The sequence below is a fragment of the Coffea arabica genome, chromosome 4c, assembly GCF_036785885.1.
Source record: "Coffea arabica cultivar ET-39 chromosome 4c, Coffea Arabica ET-39 HiFi, whole genome shotgun sequence".
Lineage (NCBI taxonomy): Eukaryota > Viridiplantae > Streptophyta > Magnoliopsida > Gentianales > Rubiaceae > Coffea > Coffea arabica.
In genome coordinates, this window is record NC_092316.1 from 11,667,188 (window position 1) to 11,672,547 (window position 5,360).

Here is a 5,360-nt window from a genome sequence, read left to right on the forward strand (position 1 = left end):
GACTCGTTAATGAGGTATTGAAATTTGTGAAACGTGTGAAAAGATTAAGAATATGTGACTTATGTGATATCTAGTGTGGAATAGGTTTTTCAATTATTATGAGCGGGATACAAAAGAGATATCTGAAATTTTCGAACTAAGGTTGGAATTTCGAGAATGAAATTCTTTTAAGGAGGGGAGTATGTGACACCCCGGATTTTTGTGTAAGAGGGAGAGAGTGTGACGACTTCACAAATTCACTCATATTTTCTTAAAATTTCCTCTTATTTTGATGAAATTATTTTATAATTCCTTTACTACTCATTTACTCCCTCAATAGTTGTAATAAATAATAGAATTAAGAGTTTTGCCCTTAGTTTTATAGTTAGAGTAAATTAGGATTTTCGCGTATTTTGATAGTGTGATTAATTGTGAAAGTATGTGTACTAAATTTGATGGTTAAGAGTGAGTTCTAAATAAGAGGAAATGTGTGATTAAAAGTACTAATAATAAGCTAGTAAACTATAAGTAAAAACACAAGTACGCACGAGTTAAGAAACATTGGCTTGGACCGACGCGCACGGTTTGCTACCGAATGAATACACCATTTGAACACTCTTTAGTACCTTAATCTCCTTGTTATTAATTGAGCAAAATCAGTCCCAAAATACCCCTCAAGGTAGCCGAAATTCGTGACTAAAAAAGAGGGAGAAAAGAAAGAAAAATAAGAACTATTCTTGTGGTGACACTTGTTAGAAGCCTAGGAAGGTTTGACCAAGCAATTTTCTTTCCTCCTTATCTTCGTCTTGGCTCCATTTTCTTCATTTCTTTACCTTGCTGGCCGAAATTCATGGAGAGGAAAAACAAGAGAGCAAAGTTCATCTCCAACTCCAACTTCATGCTTGAATCTTGAGTTCTAACCATAGATTTTACAAAATACTCCATAAAAGTTGTTCACTAGGGAAGATTAAGGGCTTGAGTGGAAATATTTTTGAAGGAAAAGCACTAAGTTTCCAACTTTTTTGAAGGTACAAGGTAACTATGGCATTAAACTTTCCTCTACTTCAAATATATGCAAACTAATGGATTAGGGGTTCAATTTCAGTAGTTTCATGAGAAAGTTTCATGGTTTAGAGTTGTGATGTGAAATTTTCAGTTTTTATGGTAATTTTCTGCCCACGTATGATGTTTAAGTGTTAGCCATGGTTTGATAACTTTGCTATGTGAAATAGTTAGCTTTTATGTGTTAGTTTAACTTGCCTAAAAAAAATTCCAACTTGTGATTAGGAAATTCAGCTTGGGGTTTCATTTTCTACCTTGAGTAGGTGATGGTTATATGCTTGATTTAGTGAGTTATTGGCTTGGTATGTATATGTTTGAATTGAGGCTATTTTGTGGTAAGAATAAAGCCTTGAATTGGCTGGAAAAAGTAGTAAACACAAAGGAGGTGCTGCTGAAAATTTTGTCCGCAGGAACCCTTGGGCAGGTTTAGAAAATCTGCTATATCTTGTTGTAGAAAAGAGAGAATTGAATTCTGTTTGTTGCGTTTGAAACTAGAGTCATAGTACTATCAACTGTGAAAATTTCAGCCTTTTTCCAATTTCTATGAATATCTATGATTTTTCAAAATTGACTGAAATTGCATACCTATTCTGTCTTTTACTGGATGAAGTTACAATTTGAACTACGAATTTCTCCATGTTTTAGACTGAATCAACTTTTGGACAAAATATGACAGTTATCGGGAGTTGAGTTAGCTTTCTACCTAAAAAATTTCAGTTCAATCAGAACACTATAGCTTGTGAAATGACTAAAATACCCCTAACTGTCCAAATGCCCAGTTCAACCGACAACTTTCTATTTCTCTGAAATTTCAATTTTTGAACCTAAAAATGCATGATTTGGCTTTGAAGGTTTTCATAATAAATGTAGGTCTATATCTTAACTTTGAAACGCCATAAAATTTGCCTCAATCCGATAAGTGTAGTTTCAGTTGTGATCAAAACACCAAAAGATGGCAAAGCTGCCATCTTCATTATTTCTAGTTGCCTTCCTTTTGTTTTCCGTTTCCTTGGTCCGACTTACCATGTACTTCTTAAGTGTTCTAAATCTGATTTCTAATATTCTAAACAAGTATTCAAGACATGGTTTTTAGTTGCACATATTGATTTGAACTTCATTATTTTTGATCATTTTCTTTTACAAATTATGCGTGCATCTTGCCTGTATGACTTACTATACTTTTCATGCCTTTTTCTTTTGATATAGAAATATAAGTTATGCAGCTTGCACATGTGTATGATTGGCTCTTTGTGGACAATATTTAACTGCAGATTTCAAGAGTGGCCAAGGTGCCGGCTCTGAACTGAATTTTGATAAAACGTGACTTGTTTAGAGTGAGTGTTCCTTGTATATTTATGCAATAAGTGACTATGTGAATATCTGTGAGTGATTGTTTGTATGTTAAATGCTTTATAATGATTGTTAAATGGATTTTTTATGGGTGAGTGTAGGGCTGCAAACGAACCGAGTCGAGTCGAGCTTTGGCCTTATCGAGTCGAGTCTTGACTTAATTTCATCGAACTCGAACTCGAGCTCGACGAGCCAGTAATTTTCAAGCTCGAGCTCGAGCTCGAACTCGATTCGAGCCGAGCTCGAGCTCGAATTCAAGCTCGAAAAAAATAAAAAAATAATTATTTTATTTTTAAAAAAATAAATAAAATAATATTTTTTCTTAATAAATAATAAAATATTAAGGATATTTATGTAATTTTATTATTAAAAATAAAAAATATATATATATATATATATATGCTCAAGCTCGCGAGCCGGCTCGCGAGCTAATGAGTTTAATGTTTTGAGCTCGAGCTCGAGCTCGACTCTGGCTCGACCAGCTCGAGCTCGATATTGATCGAGCTCGAGTCGAGCTCGAATCGAGCCGCTCGCGAGCGGCTCGATTCGTTTGCACCCCTAGGCGAGTGTGTATTTTATCGCACTCGACCCAAGCCAAAAGTGAATTTTCAATGATTGAATACTACTTGTTAATGAATGTAAGACTTTTGGCTGAATTGGGTCTTTGCCCTTCGTTGCCAGTCGGTTCGAGGTAGAAATGAACTAGATCGGGTGACTGGTGACCCTGAAACAGTATTTTGGTATGCTCGAATATGACCACGAAAGTTGGTAGAGAAATGGCCAGTGAATTGGCTAGTGGCAGGAAATGAAATAAATGAATTGAAATGTTGAAGTTATAAGGGAGGAAATGAATGATTGAAGGAAGAAGAATGATGGGCTGAACGAATGAATGATTGAATGAATGGCTCCACGTAAACATGTATCCTTTTAATGAGTGTATTCTCATTACTTTTATATTGTGAATGTTTTCTTGATTGATTGTTATTAAATGACTAATGTTAATTGCTTGATTATGTGTTTGGAAACCTCACTGTGCTTTTGACTCATTCCTTTAGTTTTGTTTTCCTTACAGGGGATATGAGCGAGGGCGTGAGACTGTTATAGGCTAGCATAGTCTAGTTGTTTTTTAAATTTTTGCGATTGTACTCGTGCTAGTGCTCGATTAGGCTTGAATGTATCTGGAATTTGTAACTTTTGTTATATTTAGAATTATATGAATGTTTGAGATAGAAATGAATGTAAGTACACGTTTCAATTTTGGGAACTGTTATTTCATTTATTCTTGAGGTTGTACCTTATTTTATTTGAAAAGAGTGAACAAGTCCTGGTGATAGTTGGGCAGGCAGTCCACCAAACCCTAAGATATGCCCTAGGGGGAGATGGGGTCGTCACAGGTGGTATCAGAGCTTTAGGTTTCAGATTTTTGTAGTGTATCCTATGTTTAAAGTTTAGGATGCTGGACTGTGGGATTAACTTAAATATTACATGGACTAGAGAACCTACTGTATCCTAGTGGTTAAAGAGAATTGTTACTTGAGAGTTTCTTATGTGAGATTGGTGGAAATAAAACTGAGAAATTTTGTGGTGTTATATGGAAAGAAAACATTATGTGAGAGAGATTAGTAGTGAAAGATTGAATAAGATTTGAATTGGTTTTGTACTTGTAGGAATGGAAGGAATCGGTGTAACTGTTGGTATTAGCTATAGGAGCTAAGAAACTGAACGAACAAACGAATTTTCAAAGGAATAAAATGTATTTTTCCACCTATTTACTTACTGAAAAATTCCTGCTTTGGAATAAAAAAATAAAGAATTAAGATGTACTAGTTTTATTTTCAAATGATGGTTGAAAATAACATATATATGCTCTCAGTACTTTATAACTTACCAATTTTGATAAGTATGTGAATTTCACTTGAATTTAAAAATAGAAATTTGTGAGCAAGTAATGAGTTTATTGAATTTTTAAATTTGCTAGACCCAAGAAAAGGTTGCAGTTTTCTAACCAAGTTTTCCAATCCTTGATTGTACACTGATATATTTTCGCACCTGGATTTGTCCATGCTTTGAATAAGAAACCCTTAGAATTTTGGAAGGATTGCAGACTTGGGCTCAGATAACGTAAATTCTGGATTTCATTTGATTTGTTTTATTTTGTTTGCTCTTCTTGCGTCTTCCAAGAACTTATCCTAGATTTGAATGTGAAATTCTTGGTTTAAGGAGGGAGCCTGAAGTTAGTGTGTTTGAGGAGTAAGGGTGTACTAATGATTTCATGTATAGTTCTAGTAGTTCCATCACTACATTGACTAAAGAGAAAGACAACTAAGAGATAATAATGAGAGTACTTAAAGACTATTGGGATATTGAAGTAAGGATTACATGATTTATTCTTGAATTGGAATACATAGATTGACAAATTTTTTTTGAGGTGATCTTTATTACTAATGATTGACTCGTTAATGAGGTATTGAAATTTGTAAAACATGTGAAAAGATTAAGAATATGTGACTTATGTGATATCTAGTGTGGAATAGGTTTTTCAATTATTATGAGCGGGATACAAAAGAGATATCTGAAATTTTCGAACTAAGGTTAGAATTTCGAGAATGAAATTCTTTGAAGGAGTGAAGTATGTGACACCCCGGAGTTTTGTGTAAGCGGGAGAGAGTGTGACGACTTCACAAATTCGCTCATATTTTCTTAAAATTCCCTCTTATTTTGATTAAATTATTTTATAGTTCCTTTACTATTTATTTACTTCCTCAATAGTTGTAATAAATAATAGAATTAAAAATTTTGCCCTTAGTTTTATAGTTAGAGTAAATTAGGGTTTTCGCGTATTTTGGTAGTATAATTAATTATTGAAGTGTGTGTACTAAATTTGATGGTTAAAAGTGTGTTCTAGATAAGAGAAAGTGTGTGATTAGAAGTGCTAATAATAAACTAGTGAACCATAAGTAAAAACACAA